The 22,881-nt window shown below is 36.4% G+C and overlaps 1 pseudogene; it reads right to left on the bottom strand.

Annotated features, from left to right (window-relative positions):
• Positions 1-6,590: 6,590 nt before the first annotated feature.
• LOC144257276 (protein archease pseudogene) lies at positions 6,591-16,202 on the bottom strand (annotated as a pseudogene).
• Between the last annotated feature and the right edge of the window lie 6,679 nt (positions 16,203-22,881).

Below are 22,881 nucleotides of genomic sequence, written 5' to 3' on the forward strand. Positions count from 1 at the left end.
AAGATCCATGCTATCCTCAAAAGGAAGGTTGCTATGACGTGGATAAATTAAAAGTGGATAGAGAAAATAATAACTGGCTCAACTAGATGGAACTGTTCAGGTGAAAATGGAAGAAAAGGGTAATGACAGCAAAGGTGGCAGGCATCATCAATATTCGGGATCTGGGAATCTGTTTTATCTCCACTTTCTCCTATTGAAAAGCCACAGAAAATCTGTTCTATTTAACTTAGTTTGGAGGAATTGAAATCCAATTATAAAAACTGTGATTTAGAGCCAAAACACATAAGCAGGGAACTGAATTCATTTGCTCCATAAAGTACATGAACTAAAGGTTGAGATGGGCTTGCCTGTCCTCCAGCAGGATATGGCCAGCATTTTGTAATGGTTTCAGTAGAGTAACCTGCTACTGGTGGGCAGAACTTCTTAGGATAATTACATAGGGATATTTAAGGTTCAGTTAAATTTACTAGAGATAGGGCTGGAGCCTGAAGAAACTTGGAGGATTTGGACATGCCACATTAGAAGGGACCAAGGTCATGGCGAGAACAGAAATGGAAAATGTGACTGGGATATTATCTACTGGCCACGTTGCTTTTAATGGAATACATAATTGGGATGAATGGGATGTGTGACTAGGATATACTGCCCTTACCCTTTTCATGAGGGATATCAACTTAGTTGGCCCTTTGCCTGGTTTTAGTCAGCTATGCTAACCTTGGAATCATGACCTCCTCTCTAGTAAAAACATTTGTAATTCCAATAGAGCAAGTCAGGTAGAGATTTAGGGAAAGAATTAACAAGAATCAAGTAGGTTCTGGCATCAAGGGAGACTGGAGTGATAAGGCAGATTCTTAGGTCTGATCCCTAAATCACTGTTCTGAAGAAAATGATTGAGGAAGTAATTTTGATCCCACTAATTCCTTTTCTTAATATCCTATCTGGTCAGTATCCCAGGTGGATATTTTCTGGAGATTAACAGTGGAATACAATAAGGTGGTTTCCCCTATTGCTTCAAGAATATCTATCATGCTACTATCTAATATACTAAGACTATATAGAAGTTTGGCATGGAAGGGATGGGGTCCGTGTTGTGATTTCTGTTGCTATGGTTTCTTTCTAACTGGGTCTCAAGTTCTTTTTCTTGAGAGTGCCCATAAACAAAAGAGCCAAACAAAGATAGTCACGTTTTAAAAGAGCCAACCTGGAAAAGTTAGGTTTGGATGTATGAGTCAGGAGAGACACAATGAGGAAATGAAAATAAAATGCATGAATCAGAAGAAAAGCATTGCTTCCCAGTCCTGGAGAGGTTAACAGGGCAGATAGGAGACCTACAAGAAGAGTGGAAGCACAGCTGAGGGCCAACCGAGAGCAAGGAGCCTTGTGGAGAAAGGGGTGTGGGAGGAACGTGGGCTTTATCCCTTGGACTTTCACATGGGGGTGGGGGTTGAAGATTGAGCAAAGAACACTGGCACCAAGTGGGGAAGTTACTCTCTCTGGTGTTGACCATTAGGTTTTACTATGATCAACAGCTATGGGATGTGCTGGGTCTGGGTCATTGAGATGGAGAACAGATGAGCTATACCACCATCAATCACCTAGGGAGGGAAGTTTTAATTAGAGTAAATGTGAAGCGGGTTATGACTGGGTCTAAACTCAGTATAACAAACCTAACGCACATGCTGAGACAACAACTATATTAAACAAATTTACTACAGACCAGTATGTCATGACAGATTTGATTAAAGTTGTTCTTTCAAACTCAGTTTTGAAATTCAGCCAGAAAATGTTTTCAACCAGCGTAAGGACTGGAACCTTTGGTCAAATCAAATACAACTACCCAGGGAACCCACAGCTCCTCACTCAAAAGCTGCCTGAGGGATCTGCTCCTTAAAACCTATTTGAAAGACAATTTCTAGCTTGCTTACTGGGCATCTGTGGAAATATTCCCTACTGTCCAAAGATATCAGAGAACCTAAGGTCAGAAATACTGATCTCACTTAAGTGATATCAGATAAGCATTTGAAAAATGATAGAGAAGCTTAGCAAAGCTCAGTCTTAGAATGGAAGTGCTATAACCCACAACACAGTGGGGTGAGGGTGACCAGTGGGGAAGGACTACCTCCCAAACAGGAACAGTTTGCTTCATTGCCTGATAAAAGGAAAGTGACCATGACACTTGGAGCGACCAAGAGATCTTTATTACGTTGGTGTCTGATTAACAGGGAAGGAAGAGAAAAAGAGAAAGTGAGAGAGAGAGAAAGGAAAGAGAGAAGAAAGAGAGAGAGGGAGAGAGCAAAGTGAGAGAGAGACAAGAGAGAAGAGAGAGAGGGGTGGGGAGAGCAAAGCGCAAGAGAGGGAAAGAGAGGGTGAGAGAAAGTAAGAAAGAGAAGAAAGAGAGGGAGGGAGAGGGGAGAGTTTTTATAGCCAAAATCTAATGGGATCTTTGGGTCTGCAAGCTGCCTTGTTGGTGTACAATGATTGGATCATACAGTAGTTGCTAAGGGTGTCTTCTTCTGCCTTCAGGCAGACAGGGCAGGGATCAGATGTGGGTTTCTGTTGCACCAGACGGGCGAGGGTCCAGTGTTCAGCCCACCCTGCAACTGACATTTGTTCAGCCTGCTCTGCAAATAACACCTGAAAGTCTGAAAACAGAATCTTCTATTTTTCATACTAATTCCATTGCTCTGTGGTCTACAACTTATATGTTCCTGCAGTCAAGGCAAAGCAACCACCTGACTTATTGACGGGAGTTCTCAGATTGAGGTTCATGCCGCCAGCAGCACATATCCCATCGAGACTTGTCATTTCTCTACAAAGCAATAGTGTACACTGTTTACTAGAGAGTGTCTCAATTTTTAATCACCAACAATCAAAATGCATAGTTCTTCCCCTGAGGACCAGACTGAAATAGGCTTTCTGTTTGCTTACATCCGGGAGTCATTCTTAGTTTCCTTGAATAAGGGGTTCTGCTTTTTTTTTTTTTATTTATTTTTTATTTTTTTTTTATTGGTCGTTCATAACATTACATAGTTCTTAATACATCATATTACACGGTTGATTCACGTGGATTATGAACTCCCGCTTTTACCCCGTATACAAATTGCTGTATCACATCAGTTTCCCTTCCATTGATTGACATATTGCCTTTCTAGTGTCTGATGTATTCTGCTGTCTGTCCTATTCTCTACTATCCCCCCTCCCCTCTCCTCCCCTCCCCTCCCCTTTTCTCTCTCTACCCCTTCTACTGTAAATCATTACTTCCATTTGTATTATCTTGTCTTGCCCCTCCTTTCCTCTTATATGACATTTTGTATAACCCTGAGGATCGCCTTCCATTTCCATGCAATTTCCCTTCTCACTCCCTTTCCCTCCCACCTCTCATCCCTGTTTAATGTAAATATTCTTCTCAAGCTCTTCGTCCCTACCCTGTCCTTGTTTACTCCCCTTATATCAAAGGAGTCATTTGGTATTTGTTTTTTAAAGATTGACTAGCTTCACTTAGCATAATCTGCTCTAATGCCATCCATTTCCCTCCAAATTCTATGATTTTGTCATTTTTTAATGCAGAGTAATACTCCATAGTATATAAATGCCACATTTTTTTTATCCATTCATCTATTGAAGGGCATCTAGGCTGGTTCCACAGTCTTGCTATCGTGAATTGAGCTGCTATGAACATCGATGTAGCAGTGTCCCTGTAGCATGCTCTTGTTAGGGCTTTAGGGAATAGACCGAGAAGGGGAATAGCTGGGTCAAATGGTGGTTCCATTCCCAGCTTTCCAAGAAATCTCCATACTGCTTTCCAAATTGGCTGCACCAATTTGCAGTCCCACCAGCAATGAACAAGAGTGCCCTTTTCCCCGCATCCTCTCCAGCACTTATTGTTGTTTGACTTCCTAATGGCTGCCAGTCTTACTGGAGTGAGATGGTATCTTAGGGTAGTTTTGATTTGCATTTCTCTGACTGCTAGCGATGGTGAGCATTTTTTCATGTACTTGTTGATTGATTGTATGTCCTCCTCTGAGAAGTGTCTGTTCAGGTCCTTGGCCCATTTATTGATTGGGTTATTTGTTATCTTATTGTCTAATTTTTTGAGTTCTTTGTATATTCTGGTTATTAGGGCTCTATCTGAAGTGTGTGGAGTAAAGATTTGTTCCCAGGATGTAGGCTCCCTGTTTATCTCTCTTATTGTTTCTTTTGCTGAGAAAAAACTTTTTAGTTTGAGTAAGTCCCATTTGTTGATTCTATTTGTTAACTCTAGCGCTATGGGTGTCCTATTGAGGAATTTGGAGCCCGATCCCACAGCGTGTAGATCATAACCAACTTTTTCTTCTATCAGATGCCATGTCTCTGATTTAATATCAAGCTCCTTGATCCATTTTGAGTTAACTTTTGTGCACGGCGAGAGATAGGGATTCAGATTCATTTTGGTGCAAATGGATTTCCAGTTTTCCCAGCACCATTTGTTGAAGATGCTATCCTTCCTCCATTGCATGCTTTTAGCCCCTTTATCAAAAATAAGATAGTTGTAGTTTTGTGGATTGGTTACTGTGTCCTCTATTCTGTACCATTGGTCCACCCGCCTGTTTTGGTACCAGTACCATGCTGTTTTTGTTACTATTGCTCTGTAGTATAGTTTGAAGTCTGGTATCGCTATACCGCCTGATTCACACTTCCTGCTTAGTATTGTTTTTGCTATTCTGGGTCTTTTATTATTCCATATGAATTTCATGATTCTTTTATCGATTTCTACAAGATATGCTGTTGGGATTTTGATTGGCATTGCATTGAACTTATATAGGACTTTTGGTAATATCGCCATTTTGATGATGTTAGTTCTGCCTATCCATGAGCAGGGTATATTTTTCCATCTTCTAAGGTCTTCTTCTATGTCTTTCTTTAGGGTTCTGTAATTTTCATTGTATAAATCTTTCACCTCTTTTGTTAGGTTGATTCCCAAGTATTTTATTTTTTGGGGGGATATTGTGAATGGAGTAGTTGTCCTCATTTCCGTTTCAGAGGATTTGTCGCTGATATACAGGAATGCCTTTGATTTATGCGTGTTGATCTTATATCCTGCCACTTTGCTGAATTCATTTATTAGCTCTAATAGCTTCTTTGTAGACCCTTTTGGGTCTGCTAGGTATAGAATCATATCATCTGCAAATAGTGATAATTTAAGTTCTTCTTTTCCTATTTTTATGCCTTTAATTTCTTTCGTCTGCCTAATTGCTCTGGCCAGTGTTTCGAGGACTATGTTGAACAGAAGTGGTGAGAGAGGGCATCCCTGTCTTGTACCAGATCTTAGAGGGAATGCCTTCAATTTTTCTCCATTGAGAATGATGCTGGCCTGTGGCTTATCATAGATTGCTTTTACAATGTTGAGGTATGATCCAGTTATCCCTAATTTTTCTAGAGTTTTGAACATAAAGGGATGCTGTACTTTGTCGAAAGCTTTTTCTGCATCTATCGAGATGATCATATGGTTCTTATTTTTAAGTCTATTGATGTGGTGGATAACATTTATTGATTTCCGTATATTGAACCAACCTTGCATACCAGGGATGAATCCTACTTGATCATGGTGTATAATTTTTTTGATATGTATTTGAATCCGATTCGCCAGAATTTTATTGAGGATTTTTGCATCAAGGTTCATTAGAGATATTGGTCTGTAGTTTTCTTTCTTTGAAGCGTCTTTGTCTGGTTTCGGAATCAGGGTGATGTTGGCCTCGTAGAACGAATTTGGAAGTTCTCCCTCTTTTTCTATTTCCTGAAATAGCTTGAAAAGTATTGGTGTTAGTTCCTCTTTAAAGGTTTTGTAAAACTCTGCTGTATACCCATCCGGTCCTGGGCTTTTCTTAGTTGGTAGTCTTTTGATGGTTTCTTCTATTTCCTCTATTGTTATTGGTCTGTTTAGGTTGTCTATATCCTCCTGGCTCAATCTGGGCAGATCATAAGACTCAAGGAATTTATCTATGCCTTCACTATCTTCTATTTTATTGGAGTATAAGGATTCAAAGTAATTTCTGATTATCTTCTGTATTTCTGAAGTGTCTGTTGTGATATTGCCTTTTTCATCCCGTATGCTAGTAATTTGGGTTCTCTCTCTTCTTCTCTTCGTTAGCATGGCTAAGGGTCTGTCAAATTTATTTATTTTTTCAAAGAACCAGCTTTTAGTTTTGTCAATTTTTTCAATTGTTTCTTTTGTTTCAATTTCATTAATTTCAGCTCTGATTTTAATTATTTCTTGCCTTCTACTTCTTTTGCTGTTGTTTTGCTCTTCTTTTTCTAGGATTTTGAGATGAAGTATGAGATCATTTATTTGTTGGTTTTTTCTTTTTTTGAGGAATGAACTCCAAGCAATGAATTTTCCTCTTAGAACTGCTTTCAATGTGTCCCATAGATTCCGATATGTTGTGTCTGTGTTTTCATTTAACTCTAGGAATTTTTTAATTTCCATCCCAACTGCTACTTATACCAGTGATTCTTTCTGGGACCAAGCTGGATGACTCTCATTCCATTAGAAGAATCTTGGGTACTAGCTGACATAACAGGGAATTAACAAAGAGAACATAAATGCCCTCAAGCACTGAAGAATTCTTTAAAGTTTGAATATGTAGAGAACACAGACCAAGGGTATGCTCCGATTTTCCCATTTCTGAAAGTCACACTTTAAGTTAAAACTTTCTGATGTATCAATGTCCATTCATCAAGATACCATAGAGATCAAATCACTGATCTTCTCAAAAGGAGGATTTCTGAAAAAAAAAAAAAAAGGTCTTCATAGGAGTATGTCCGTCCTTCCTTCTCTTTCTTTCATTTTTTTTGCATCTTAAATGTCAACTATCACAAAAACTTCTGGCTTCTCTTCATTATAGACCTGCATTGCTGAATATGTTATTGCTTTGACTTCTGTTCCCTGAGGGTGCTTGGACAATGAAAATTCTTCTCCCCACCCAATTGACCGTAATTTAAAATTTCTTTGATCAATATTAAGTACTTTCACTTCCCGGGGTATGAAGAATTCATCAGCACTGAACTTATAAAGCCACTCATCCAAAAAGTGAAACAGAAGAGATTGTAAGTCATCTCATTCGTACTTCCGATTGACTGGAGGATACTTGGCCTTGATCGCCTTCTGCTCCTCAGTCAAATTGTAATCTCTAATATCTTCTCCTTCCTGCGCCATGATCGCAGGAGTGTATCAGGGGTTCTGCTTTTTATTCAGCATGATTTTTGCTGCCGACTGCATATTCCCATCACTTAACTGTATACTAGTATTAATATGCCATTATAGGCCAATTAGAAGAGAATATCTGAGCATAGGGATCAAGGATCAGTACTTTTTTTAATTGTCCAGGCGATTCCAATGGACAGCCAGAGTTGAGAGCCATTGCTTCTCAAACACAAAAATAAAGGGAGTCATTTAGAGATCTTATTAGAATGCAGATTCAGACTCAGTATGCTTAGGGCAGGGTTCCCAGTTGGTAATGCTCTGCTATGGACCACGCTTTGATGGTCCTGTTTTCCTCTAAATGATTGTAACTTCACATGGAGGGATGACTTTTCTAATCTGTCACCTTAATCAAGATTCATTAGTGCAAATTTTAGGAAATTTCTCTCAATCTCTCTTTCTCTCTCCTTGTCTGTCTGTCTTGTTAAATAACTACAGTTCGTTTTGAACTCAACATTGAGCTTACTGTCTTTGGACTGCTCTGGTGGTTTCAAGTGACACTTCCCAGGGCCAGAAGGCCTGGCTGGCACACATGGGACTGTAGAGGAAAAGGAGATGGGTGTAAATAAGACTGCCAAACCTCTTCTCTATTCTAATGAGGAAATGCTGCTTTTCATTTTGTTTTATTTTTTCATCCTTGGTTGTGATATTTCATTTGAAAAGGGATTTTCAGTTGAAAAAGAGGAAAAGCACTCACTTTGTCTAACACTTTTTTGGGCACACATTATAAAGCACAGACTTGATCAAAAGCCCTAAGCAAAGTGTCTTTTCTTTTCCCAATTTCACTTGCTAATACTTCATATTGAATTTTGTTGGCAACCTTGGATGTCCCAGCCCTGCCAGCCCGAGCAACCCAACCCCTGACATTGTTGTCTTGAGCTTCTAGTTCCAAGATTCTGTATAACCACTAAAAATGTGAAATCAGTTTTTATGACCTCTTGTTATTTAATTGATCCTGAGAAACTTTGGATATTTCATTCCATTGGAAATCTAATTCTCTCTCTCTCTCTCTTTTTTTTCTTTTACAACAATGAGAAGCAGGAAACTGAAGAAAAAAAAAATCTGAGGAATATATACAGAGAGGCCTGCATTTCTGTGATCTGACCAGATTCTATTCTGTCATCAGCTGTTCATAGTTGAGCACACATTGATTCTCTACTGCATACTCAGCAGGGGCTTGAGAAATGAAGGCTGTCCAAGTGGTATAAACCATAACCATTAAATCATCAAGCTTACAATTTCACTAGGGGAAAAAAAGTCAAAGCTCATGGAATGAATAAGAAACCATGAATGACAGTATGCAATAAAATTCTGATATCTCTATTTGCACAGTACCTTCTATAAGAATTCACAAAATGTAAAGCTGCTTTGTGTATGGGTCTGCAAAGAGGCTCTAGACTGAACTGGATTTTGAGGGGATGGATGTGATTAGGAAGAGAACAGGAGAGGCTACTTTGAAAAGGGATGCATGGATCCATAAAATGTGTTCTCAGTGTATACTCAATTTAAGTTGAAAAGAAATGTTATTTTCTAGGTCAGTGTATGTGGAATGGCCTTGCAGTGCCCAGAGCTTAAAAGAAATAAAAGGGACACTGGGTTAAGGGCTGAACTAGAAGTCTAATAGAACTCGACTGATATTTCATTTGAAACTACTGATAGTAGTTTCATATAGTAGAAAGACTGAGTGGAAACTAGTTGCCTATGAAAATAATGGAGGGCAATTAAAAGGCTAAAAGCCCTATTTCTTTATTCTCTAAACAAAGACTTAATACACTTAGCAAATGCATTAAAACAACAAGTAGAGATTTTAAGAAAGACCCCAATATTCACATAACTCTCATTACTGATTTCCACTCTAGACTAAAAGGCCATGCTATCATTTCTGTAATGATTTTCAATCTTAATTTTTTAACACAGTACTTTCTGTCAGCATGACTTCATTCACCCTTTGCCCTCAATGTAGAGCAAAAGCAATACAGCTTCTAATTAATGCCTCTCAGAAAAGACCAGCTGAGGCTCTGTATTGTGTTGCCCTGGAGCTCTATCAAGTGTAGGGCGTAACCAATGTAGCATAGTGAATTTATAATCTGTGGATCTCACTGTAGGATAAAAATGACAGCAGTAGTAACAATATCTGATATACCTTTTTGAAATACTAAAGGCAATGTAAGTTTCTATGAAACTACATTTATTTGCCTTTCAACCCATTTTATCAGTAGTGTCATGTTACAAAACACATTCCAACCCAAGTTTCTCCCACTTACGTTGGCTACTATGATCCTGCTTGACTATAAGATGTTCCCCTAGAAATTATTTGCCCAGAACATTGTTTAAATGATTAAATATTTTTTCATCTATTGAAGGGCATCTAGGTTGGCTCCACAGTTTAGCATTGTGAATTGTGCTGCTATAAACATTGATGTGTCTGTGGCTGTGTAATATGGGGTTTTAAGTGCTTTGGGTAAAGACCGAGGAGTGGGAAGCTGGGCAAAATGGTGGTTCCATTCCAAGTTTTCCAAGGAATCTCCATACTGCTTTCCATATTGGCTGCACCATTTTGCAGTCCCACCAGCAATGTATGAGTGTGCCTTTTTCCCCACATCCTCGCCAACATTTATTGTTGTTTGTATTCTTAATAGCTGCCATTCTGACTGACAGATGAAATCTTAGTTTTGATTTGCATTTCTCTAATTGCTAGAGATGTTGAATATTTTTTTGTATATTTGTTGATTGATTGTATATCCTCTTCTGAGAAGTGTCTTTCAGTTCCTTGGCCCATTTATTGATTGAGTTATTTGTTATTTTGGTGTTTAGCTTTTTGAGTTCCTTACATACCCTAGAGATTAGTGCTCTATCTAATGTGCAAGTGGTAAAAATTTGCTCCCAAGCTGTAGGCTCTCTATTCACCTCACAGATTGTTTCCTTTGTTGAGAAGAAGCTTTGTAGTTTGAGTTCATCCCATTTATTAATTCTTGATTTTGATTCTTGCACTATAGGAGTCTTATTATGGAAGTAGGGGCCTAATCCAATATGATGGAGATTTAGGCCTACTTTTTCTTCTATTAGGCACAGGGTCTCTGGTTTAATTCCTAGGTCCTTGATCCACTTTGACTTGAGTTTGTGCATGGCGAGAAATAGGGGCTTAATTTCATTTGATTGCATATGGATTTCCAGTTCTCCCTGCACCATTTGTTGAAGAGGCTATCTTTCCTCCAATGTATATTTTGGTGCCTTTGTTTAATATAAGATAATTGTAATTATGTGGGTCAGTCTCTGTGTCCTCTATTCTGTACCATTGGTCTACTGGCCTGTTTTGATGCCAATATCATGCTGTTTTTGTTACTATTGCTCTGTAGTATAGTTTAAGGTCTGGTATAGTGATGCCACCTGATTCACACTTCCTGCTAAGGATTGCTTTAGCTATTCTGAGTCTCTTATTTTTCCAGATAAAATTTTGATCGGAATTGCACTAAATCTGTATAGTGCTTTTGATAGTATGGTCATTTTGACAATATTAATTCTGCCCATCCAAGAGCAAGGTAGATCTTTCCATCTTCTAAGGTCTTCTTTAATTTCTTTCTTTAGTGTTCTGCAGTTTTTATTGTAGAGGTCTTTCACCACTTTGGTTAGGTCGATTCCCAAGGGTTTTTTGTTTTGTTTTGTTTTGAGGCTATTGTAAATGGGGTAGTTTTCCTTGTTTCCCTTTCAGAGGATTTGTCACTGATATACAGAAATGCCTTTGATTCATGGGTGTTGATTTGGTATCCTGCTACTTTGCAGAATTCATTTACTAATTCTAGAAGTTTTCTGGTGGAATTTTTTGGGTCTTATAAGTATAGAATCATATCATAGGCAAATAGTGCTAATTTGATTTCTTCTTTTCCTATCTGTATCCTTCTAATTTATTTTGCCTGTGTAATTGTTCTGGCCATTGTTTCAAGAACTATGTTAAGTAGAAGTGGTGAAAGTGGGCATCCCTATCTTGTTCCAGTTTTTAGAGGGAATGCTTTCAATTTTTCTCTCTTTAGAATGATCTTGGCCTGAGGCTTAGCATAGATAGCTTTTACAATGTTGAGATATGTTCCTGTTACTCCTAGTTTTTCTAGTTTTGAACATGTAGTGGTGCTCTATTTTGTCGAATGCTTTTTCTGTGTCTATTAAGATGATCATATGGTTCTTATCTTTAAGTCTATTGATGTGATGAATTACATTTATTGATTTCTGTATGTTGAACCAAACTTGCATCCCCAGGATGAATCTCACTTGATCGTGGTGCACTATCTTTTGTTATGTTTTGATATTTGATGGAATATTACTCAGCAATAAAAGAGAATAAAATTATGACATTTGCAGGTAAATGGATGAATTTGGAGAATATAATGCTAAGTGAAGTTAGCCAATCCCAAAAAACCAAATGCCAAATATTTTCTCTGATATAAGGAGACTGATTCATAGTGGGGTTGGGAGGAGAATCATGGAAAGATTAGATGAACTCTAGAAAGGGCAAAGGGGAAGGAGGGGAAGGGATGGAGCAATGGGTATAAAAAAGATGGTGGAATGAGATGGGCATCATTACCCTAAGTACCTGTATGAAGACACTAATGGTGTGAATATACATTGTATACAACCAGAGATATGAAAATATGTGCTCTAAATGTGTAATGAGAATTGTAATGCATTCTGCTGTCATATATAACAAATTAGAATAAAAAATAATTTTTTAAAAAGATTAAATATAATATTTAAAATAATAAAATATTTTCAAAAAATATCTCCAAACATGCACAAGGAGTGTTCATATTGGATTCATATATCAATTTACAATTTAAATATTTTGGGTTATTCTCATCTTTTCTTCTACTATCTTTTGACCTCCAAATATTCATGCACTTTTTATGCAAGATTTCAAGTATTTATCTATTCATTTTAATCACAATCATCACGAATGAGTTATAAAATTCTTCCATTTTCCTGGATGGGATTTTTGTCTGCTATTTCATATTAACTAGAATAATCTCTGAAGAGGTGAGAACAATACCAAACCTGTGCATGAGGAGAAAGATCATCCTTAGAAGATTATAAATGGGAATACATAAGTAAATTCTTCGATAATTAGACAATGGAATTATCTTTTCCGACTCTCTCAATTTTGCCTGTCAAATAGAAAATCAAATTACTGTTAGAAAATTGAGTGAATGGAGAATTAAAAGTGTAGAGAGAGGAGGTATTAAGTGATTTACTGAAAGAACTGAATGTAAATTCTTTAGGGAGATGTGATGGGTATTGCCAGATATGACAGAGGAATCCTCTTCCATTATGCTTATGTCCTAGTCTCTCTACTGTGCTCTAATTATATTTTTAAGTTAAATTCATTTTTGGAACTTTATATATATCATGAAAATGCACATATTATAGGTATAATCACAAAATGAAAACATTCCTGTGGCCAATATTTAAGTGAAGAAATGAAGTGTTACTAGTACTTTAGAAACCTTCTTACATCTTCACCCAGTTATTAGTGTACTCTTTTCCCCTGAGGAACCAGGATCCTGACCTTCAATATTGCAGTTTAGTTTTGCATTTTTTTAAACTTTAAATGAATTGTCCTTTTTTACCCCATTCACTTTTGCCTTCAGCTTCTTCTGGCTCAGCCCTGTGTTTGTTTGTGGGATTCATCCCATGATTTCCCGCAGTCACAGTTCATTCATTTTCACTTATATGTAGCAGGACTCGGTACATTTTTTTCTATAAAGGGCCAGATGGTGATTATTCTGAGTTTTATGGGCCATTAAAATCTTTGTTGCAACTATCCACAATGTTCTAAAGTATAAAAGCAGTCATATACAATAAAAACAAATAAGGGGATTGTATGTACTTCAATAAGACTTTATTTGTAAAAACAAGGAGAGGGTTCAACGTGGTCTACAGGGTTTAACCTGTATCCTCTGCAATATAGTATTTCCATTTTTAATACATTGCTACTCATTTTTTGTATTGTTGCATACTGAGGTTGTTTTGAGTTATAGCTATTACAAAAAATTTACTTTGAAAATACTTGGGTATATTTTTGATGCAATTATGTATATATTTTGTATGAAACTAGGCATGAAGTTGTTGGGTCACAGTGTATAAATAGTTCAGCTTCTATTAAATGTTTCCCATTATATTCCTACCATCAATGTTCGCAGATGCTATTTGTTCCATATCCACTTCAAACTTTATCATTAAATTTTTAAGTTTTAGTCATTCTGGTGGATCATGTATCTCACTGTGGTATTAACTTGAATTTTTCTGATGATGAGTGAATTTTAACACCTTTATTGTTGACCATTTAGATATTCTCTCGTTAAATTTTTTCATAAACGTCTTTTACCTATTGCTATGGTTGTCTTTTTTAACATGAATTTCATAAATTTCTTTACATAATGAGTTTAAAGTACTTTGTTGATGTTGTGTAAATATAAATATCTTCTTCCTATGACCCTCTGTATTATATCTAATTCACTTAATTTCTTTTGCTGATTCTGTGCTAAGTAAGTGTTAAGACAAAACTTTCTTTTGGTATTTTAGTGCAAATGTATGCCATTACATTTTAACAAATGTGTAGAATATTATATTGAATTTCTGGTACTATTCTTTTGACAGATTTTACATTGAACAATTTTGTATGACAAAAATAAAGACAGAAAATACATATCACCCTAAAATCTGCAATATTACAAATATTTTCTCAATTTAGCTTCAACACAAAATTATTTGCTTTCCCAAACCTGTCATGAAAATATTTAAAAATTAGTAAGTACTAGAAAAGCTTGGTTTATATTTTGCTTATTTTTGTGTCACTACTGCAGAATTATCATGATGGATATATCAATAAAAGATTGAAAACTAATGCTCTCAATTAAAGAGAATGAGTCCACAGGTCATTGGTTGGGAAGAGCCTTCAATTAGTTCCAGGAAAAAAAGCCTGCCACACCATGGTCCCTCAAAGATTCTAGTTCCTTAAAGACTTTAGACAGTAAAGTTGCAATGAAACACAGAAATCAGTGTTGATATTTCCTAGGAAGAGCTGCTGTCAGTAGGGAAGTTCCACAAAAAGTGAGGGAGCAAGTCATGAAGTGCTTCAGTCAAAGAGAACAGGTAAGTATAAATGCCCAAAAGGAACAGCATGGACATTTTTTTCTTTCAGGGCATCTTCTCATTCCATAAATCTAAGTTTATGGCAACAAGCTTTCTTTGATTGCAATCTGTTTTAATTTGACTCAACAAATATCTTTTAAATAGAATCATTTCACAGAGAAATCCTAATAGGAGCAAGTCAACTTCAGGATTAAAGAGGCAGAATAGAGAGTCATATGCAGAAATTGAGGGCTTGTGAAACTGACCAGGAGAATAGGGCTTCCATTGACCAGGCTGTTTGCATTCTATGTGAAAAAAAAAATTTAGCCAGTAACTATACATTTGTCACAAAGAAGGCATGGACAACTAGATTACAGTACCATTAAATGAGAAATTTTCTATTACCCTATATCCTTTCCATCCTTAGCATGCCCAATATCCTTATTTGACCCTGGAAGGAGCCATACATTCCATCCAGCCAGTAAAGGAGATTAAAGGACAAATTAAGAGGCTTATGAGGCCTCTCTTTGTCTACTGGTTTCTGCCTTGTGTGCACCTGAGCAGAAAGGGCAGTAGTTTATTTTAAAAGGGGTTTAAAATTATACTTGATTGGACTAAAACTTTAACATCCAGAAATATAGGTTATTAATTTAGACCTGCCAGAGAGAATGTAGGCTCTTCTAGAGTCACTGTCAGCCTAGAGAGGAATGAGCCCACAGGCTGACACTGGGAAAATAAAGAAATTTTCTTTTTTTGCACACCATGGTGCCCAGGTCATTAATTAAACCCATGTCATTTTCTTTTGTCCCTACTGGATACAAATGAAGGTGTTCACCTATGCTGCAAGATGAGTCACAAACTTCAACTGATGGCTCTGCAAAGACCACATGGGTGCTTTTATTTAATCAAACTTATTTGTAAAAAGCACCAAAGGAAATGAAGCACTGTGATTGAATGCAGCCAAGCTTTTCACTGAAAAGATCTCCAGAGAAAGAAACAGGATGAATCCTGGAGGAGAAAAAGAGAGATGATGTATGAGAATGAGAAAAAAAATAATAGAATAAGAAATAATACCAAGAAGCCCTGTACTTTTTGGTTGGTTGCAGAAGACCATTCAAATAGGATTGTGACTTTCTTTCTTATACCATTTTTTTTTCTCTTCCAGCCACAGTGAATTTCTCCCTTTTGTTTGCTATCCTCTGTTCAGGTCATTGCTTTCCCTGAAATGGCTTCTTCAACAAGCTTATGTCTCCCTCCATTTTTTCTCCCTTCACAATTTTGGGCTAAATGTCACCTCATCTTCAGTGAAAAAATTCTCATCTCCTTTAGACGAGTTGGATGGTCAGAACTTTGCTTTCCCTGTAGGTCACTATTATTCTTTCTTTATTCTTTATCTACTTCACTAGCAATGCATCTCCCCTCTTCACTACAGCTATTTCCTAGAATGTGAATCTTCATTGAACTTAGAGTCCTTGGATATACTGTCTCCTTTTTATTTTTAATCTCCAGGAACTAGCATAATTCCTCACACATATTAGGTGATTGGAGTGTTTATTTAGTAAGTTAACAATGATCTTTTGGTATGACTAATAACAGAATAAAGAAGAAATCTTATTGTTAGTACATGGCATTAACTTCTAACCTTCATTTGTTTATTATTTATTTTCAAAGACTCTCAACAACAGAAATAATGGTACCAAACCTTTCTCCTCTCAGCACAAAAGACTTCTTCCGGGCAGTCCAACACAGACCTAGAGCATTATCTTAACCCATTTTGTGTTAAGACTGCACTTGGTGTCCTCTAAGCTTTCTTCAAATCCTAATATTCTGTGACTCTGTTTCCATGCCTCAACAAAGGGAATTACTGATTATGCACAATTCTGGCAACATCCCAAGAGGATCAAGTAATTTGTCAAAAATCGTACAATTTATCAGCAGCAAAACTAAAATCAGAACTCAGAATCACTGCAATGTATTTAACTCTTGACATCATATCACTGAGATATTTTCATTAAAACTGCTAGTGTTTGAACCAGCTTTCACTCCATTTTCTATTTTCTCTGACTCACAGTGAACGATGACATATTTCTTTATTAAAATTGAAGGAAATATTTATGTACACACATTTTACGTTTAAAATGATACATTAAGACATGAACAGCTGTACTTACTTGGAATAACATAATTATTAAAGTTATTGAGAATATAGATAATAATACCAAATTTAATTATTATGATCATGATGATATGTTTAATCTTTGAATTAATAGCCCATTTTCCAAAGTTGTTTTTATCTTGTTTCACTTAGAATCAAATGATTCCATATTTTCTAATTTTAAGGACATGTTTTCTCTCCTAAAGAGATTTTGTATTCATACTTAGTATTTTAGATATCAGAATCAGAGTAATTTATGTGTTATTTCTGTTAGCTTGAGTTAACTTTATTATCTAACTTAAATTTTTATTAAAATGTTTCAACAATAGTATATTTGCTCAGTTAATAATACTTAACAGAGATGACTTGTAATTGTCCAGCCTTCCACACAATTGTCTTCATAAAAGTATTTAGGATATCTAATGACATACACACTTCTTGTAAAATATGAATATGAATTTCACAATGACAATGGAATGCAATACAATGAATCCAAAAGAGAAAAAGAATCATCTGACCATACAAATCACCATTTCCTTTGCATAAATGAAATTTTATAAATAGAAAGATGAAAATTTTCATTGAATACTTATGACATAGGGTCTAGTAGCAACATGATTGATTTTAAGTGCTAAAAAACAGAAAACATTTACATATATTCTAGTAAACCTATTTAAGGCTTTTAACTGTTGAACCTGGTGAACAACTTTTGCAGTGTCTCTCATCTTTAGGCTTAATTAATTAGTAATTAATGCTTTATGCAACTATAAACTCAAACATCTTGAAATTATTTGCTACTTATACTGATAATAGCTATAATTTTCTGTATGTATCATATACAGTGTTAGTCACTATAAATAATGTGATAAATACATTATTTATAAATGAGCCATAGCATAGCTTATTATATAACCTCTAGTTTTAAAGCTAGCGTGCTGCAGTTAAAATTTCAAAGCTTCAAACTCCAGCCTGCACTATTAATACCAAACTCCCTGGAATGAGCTGTAATGTTGTTTTTACTTCAGAAGATGTGTTCTCCTGTAAGGAACAATTCTAAAAGGACTTTTAAATAAATTGGTTATTTCTACAGGTTTTTGAATTAGACACTCCTGAACTTATATATTGCTTTCAAATTTATTTGGGGGGACAACATTATTTGGCCTTGCTGGGCTTTATAATTCTCATATAAAAAGGGGAGTAGTAGACATGTTGAAGCTATAGTGAGAACTAAATGCACTAGAGAATGTAAATTACTTATGTTATTTGACATATAATAAAAACTTAGCATGAAGTAATTATCTCAGGTTGACCTTTCAGATTGTCTTAAAAAAATACTCTTTCAAAATGGTTTAATAACCCTCAAAGCACAGAATGTTCTCCAGTGTCATTCTTAGACTGAAATTCTGGTAAGATAATATAGTTTATTAGTTACTTAGGATATACTACCTAGAAAAATTCTGACCATCTAAATTGACTGAACAAGAATCATGAACCTGACAATAAGAGTCAGCATGTTTTGCTTAAGGATTCTTCTTTCCAGGGAGTCAAAGCAACTCAGTCTGAGCAACTTTGCACAGGGTCTTGGCTGTTATCTTGGATTTTACTACTCTCATTATAGTCAGTAAAATTCAAAATTTTCCCACATTTCTTCTCCTCAAATGTACCTTTTGGGAAGAGTGAGGTAAGACCATTACATTAATCTACTGGTATTGCAGAATGGCACTAGATACATCAAAATCACTACTGCTGGAAATGCGAAAAATCAGACAGATTTCATATTTCTGGAGCATGGAGTGAATGGGTGAGTTCCTTGTCTTGTGAATTCCAAAAAGGAAACCCAAGGACACAAGATAAAGAGCAAAGTTAACAGGATCTATGAAAGAAAGAAAGAAAGAAGGCAAAGCTCCTAATGAGGGAGGGGTGGCAAGAGAGAGGGATGCTAATGGGTATCTGTTTTCTACAGTTGTGAGTTTTTTGGTTTTGGTTTTGATTTTTTTTTTTTTGTACAGGGATTAAACTCAGGCACACTTAACCACTGAGCCACATGCACAGCCCATTTTGTTTTTTATTTTGAGACAGATCTCACTAAGTTGCTGAGACCTTTGAATTTGTGATCCTCCTGCCTCAACCTCCAGAGACACTGGGATTACACACCTGAGCCAACACACCTGGCAGTCTAGGGGTTTTTATGGGTTCCATCCATGTTGACAAGTGATTGTTGGATATAGGATTTATAAAGGGAACTCTATTTTTCCTTCTTCAGAAAATCTGAAGTAAAGTGATTTCTAAGCCTTAATTAACCTCAGAGGCAAGGGTAAGAGTCTGCTGGTGCAAGAGAAAGTAACTTAGGGGGTTGGCCATGTTTAAGGGCTGTTAAGGAACTATCCTTGTGGCTAGGACTAGCTGGGGTCAGAAGCTTCCCAATTCTCTCTTCTTCATTTTATTCTCCAAGACAATTTTTCAAGCTGTTTTTGGGTGGTTTATCTTTCTGTCTCATTTCCATTAAACATTATCCAACTTTTGAGTTTATGCTTATTGGTTTGGTGACTGGGAGAGAAAGATCCAAAGAATGTGATCCAGGAACAGTGGAGGGTAAAGTGACAGATTTTCTTTCTTTCTTTGAACAGAGAGGAAGTGCAGCTCCCACAAGGGAGAAGTCCCTAATGGGTAGCTGCTGAGTAGCTACTTTCTAGGGGTTTCCATGGTGTTGCTTAAGGTGACTTTGAAAGCTATTGGCTGATGATTTTCGGGGAGGAGGGTTTCTTCAACCAATCAGAGTGAGACATGATCATACCTCCTCCTTGTCCAATCAGGATGTTGATCATGCTGTTCACCTGCCTGTTCATTTGCTTGATCACCTACCTGCTGTCTGTCCAACCAGATACTTTGTCCATGGAATTGTTGAATTCCAGGTGCTACCCTGTTTGCCTATCTAGCTCCTGTTCTCATGTGGATCCAGTCTAATAAGATCTAATCCTTAGATTTTTATCAAAAGGATTAGAGGAAGATGCAAAACTCTCATTCCATTAAACTTGTCAAGATATTTTAAGATATGTGCCTACCTCAGATACTGCAACAAAACATGCCTGGAATGTATTCAACACAGAGAAAACCAGAGCCAAGAGATAGAGGAAGACAGATCTTACCTTTGAGTACCTAGATCAAGTCACAGGAGAGCTGCTCACCAGAGAATATTTAGATTACTTGAGTTAACAATTTTTCATCCTTTTAAAAGTAAGTTTAAGTTCAGTTTGTATAATTTGTAACCCAAAGAGACCCAACTAACATGAAATATATTTGTGAAAATATGGTGATGCAAATGGCTTATTGAGGTAGGGGTGAGGAGAATGGAAAGACACCTGATGTGAAGGAACAAAGCCAAGAGCCTCAATTTGAGAAGACCTACACTTTGGTTACTAACCCATGAGGTTCCAAGAATGTAAGCAGATAAAAAGTGTGTGTCAAATAAATAAGGGCTGGAGATTGCTAACCCACTGACATAATGCCCAGAGCATTCTCTCCAAACCGTGTCAACAAGAATTGGGCTGTTTTCATCACACATCCTCTCAATAATGAGAATTCTCTTGGTTTGCCCAGAAATCAATGTTTTTTTTTCTTTAAATCTTACTCATATAGTTATTTTATCATGATTTTGAAATTTTCCTCTAATCATTATATACTCTCTGTTTGGGTGGTTCAACTTATCACCTGCTATTGGTTGCATGCTATGAAGATCCATGATCAAAAGATAATCACATTAGTAGGAGATAAGGACCTGGAGCTAAATAGAGCAGTTTAGTGTGAATCTGTGTTGCTCAACTTGGAAATGGTTTAAGGGTGTCTTTAGTTGTATGTGTTAGGTTGTGTTTTACTAGGTGGAAGAATGTTCATAATCAAGTGTTTGGAAAGGAGGCTGACATTGAATGTTGCAGAGCCAAAATATAATCTGAATTTTATTGAATTCTGCCTACCCAGTATCTATTTCTCTCCTTTGGATAAGAATCCTTTGGTGCTTAGTTTTCTTTTGAAGAATCACTTATTTGACTCACATGGTATCTGTAGGATACAACTTCCTCTTCTTTTTCAGAGAGAGGAGAATGCCATCAAGGCTCCTAGTCAACACTGAAGTAAATAGACCATTACCTTAAGCCTTACCTTCTGTAATAGGCATATGACTCAGCTCTGGAGCTCCGTTGGATTTCTACCAATTTCATCTGTGAAGAGGTGAGTTTGGGGCTCTTGGTAGCCCTCTTGCTGCTATGAAGAGCCTGACTGAAAAGAAAACAAAATCTGAAGAATTCAGACTCATGAAAGATAGAAAGATCCTTAACAAAGTTTAAGCACAAGCACCTTGTTACACATGAAATTATATTGAACATTTTATTTTACTTATGTGACTAAATTCATTCCACAAGACTCAATTCCTCAGACTGTACGACTTGAGGTTGGTTGTTGCTTCAAAACCAGCAAGAAAAGGAAAAGCAAATCTACCAGGAAGACAGAGTCTTCTGTAAATGTAAAACACAGGAGTGATTTCCAGTTGCCTTTTCTGTTTCTTTAGGTTGGAAATAAGTTCTCATTCATTCTCAAAAAGATGAAATCATAGAAAAGCGTAAACACCGATGGATGAGATGTAAGGAAGATATCTTAAAGTGTGTTGACCACATCTAGGAAAATAAAACATAATGTCCTAAAATTTCCCAGAGGAAAAATTTATTCTAAGAAAGATGAATGTTAAACTTAACAGTACTATTGGACTGTGGAAGTCAAAGGGACAATGGCTTCAAAGTTAAAAAAAAAATTGACTTTCCTACCAAAATGGCTTTTACTCCATAAATCTAGAAACCAATAGGAGGGTTCTGACAGCTGCTAAGTATTTCAATCCCAAGTATGCACTGAGGGATTAAAAATAAATGACTGCAGAGTATTTCTTCAGACACATTATAATCACTGTAATATGAACTTGGTCCAGGACTCTATTAATTACCTGGCCTCTATTTACTTCAGTGTGGACTAGAAGTCATGATGGCATTCTCATCCCTCAGGAGCTATGTCAGCTCAAAGTCTACCCTGTGCAATCATGAGATCTAGATAAACTCTTTCCCTAGTGTAACTTTACTTTGGTAAATGGCTACAAGTCTGTTTTGGAAAGGAGTTGGGTAAAATTTTCCTTACATATTTTCAGTAGTGTTAAGCATGCTTCCTCAAGAAGATCCAATCTTAAATTCATGAGTGTTGCTTCTGAGAATGGGCTTATGACTAGAATCTGGAAAAATAAATGTTTCTTTTGTAGTAGTCACCATATACTTTTGTTCAAAAGTAAAAATTCAAAATTCACAACTTGAATTTTTTTTTCCTGATTCTAACGTTCAGGCAATACTTTTGCTGTCTATCCATCTAACTTTGGGGCTTAGAAACTCCATGTTTTATAAGCCATTACTACTTATTTCTATGGATAATGGAATTTTGTTTCCTCTTTGCAATTGATTTCCATTACATTTACCTTACCTCTGGTGATTAAGAGCTACCACATAGCTGTATTGTTTTGAATAACACCATTTTCACTGCAGGATTATGACACTGGCCTACAGAGAGCTGCAAATTCTTACAGGTTGAACAAAATCAGAGCTAGCTCGGTACTGCACTCAGAACTGTCTGCTACAGCTGAGTTGAATTCAAGGCTTTACTATGGAGACCTGACATAAGGCACTAAATATGTCAGCTACAGAAGTTTAACTATATCACTTGGATCTACAAAGTAACTATCTAGATGAATAAGTTCTAGAGATCTTCTGTGTTCTTAGAAATGACAATATGGTATTGTACACATTAAAAATTGTTAAGACGATAGATTTCATGTTACATTTTCTCATCACAAGTAAACAAACACAAACACAAAGGAATATGAGGGAACTTGTGGAAGTCTTGGATGTGCCCATGATCTTGATTGTGGCATAGGATCACAGGCATTTGCATGTGTCCAAATTTATCACATTGTACACATTAGCTAAGTGAAGTTCTTTGTTTAGTAGTTAAACCTCAATAAATCTATTAAAATAAGTATAATTAACAGAAATGCAAATAAGAAAATAGCTTATTAAGGTAAGTAATACCTCTTTTAAATAACCATATTTGATGTTTAATCTTCACCCTACCCCCCTAGGCAGGTACTTTCTAACTGCTGTATAGTGAAGAAGGACAGGAACATAAATGGACTAATCTCTGCTCCTTATCTCTGGTAAAAACATCAGTGATGGCTTCAACAACTTGATTCATGGTGAGAAGAGTAGTAAGGATTATGCAGTGTGACCAAAGAGAACAGTTTAGTTTGCAAATGATAATCTGGGGAGTTATGTGAAATGCAGGAGTC

The sequence above is a fragment of the Urocitellus parryii genome, chromosome 10 (genome assembly GCF_045843805.1).
Source record: "Urocitellus parryii isolate mUroPar1 chromosome 10, mUroPar1.hap1, whole genome shotgun sequence".
Classification (NCBI taxonomy): Eukaryota; Metazoa; Chordata; class Mammalia; order Rodentia; family Sciuridae; genus Urocitellus; species Urocitellus parryii.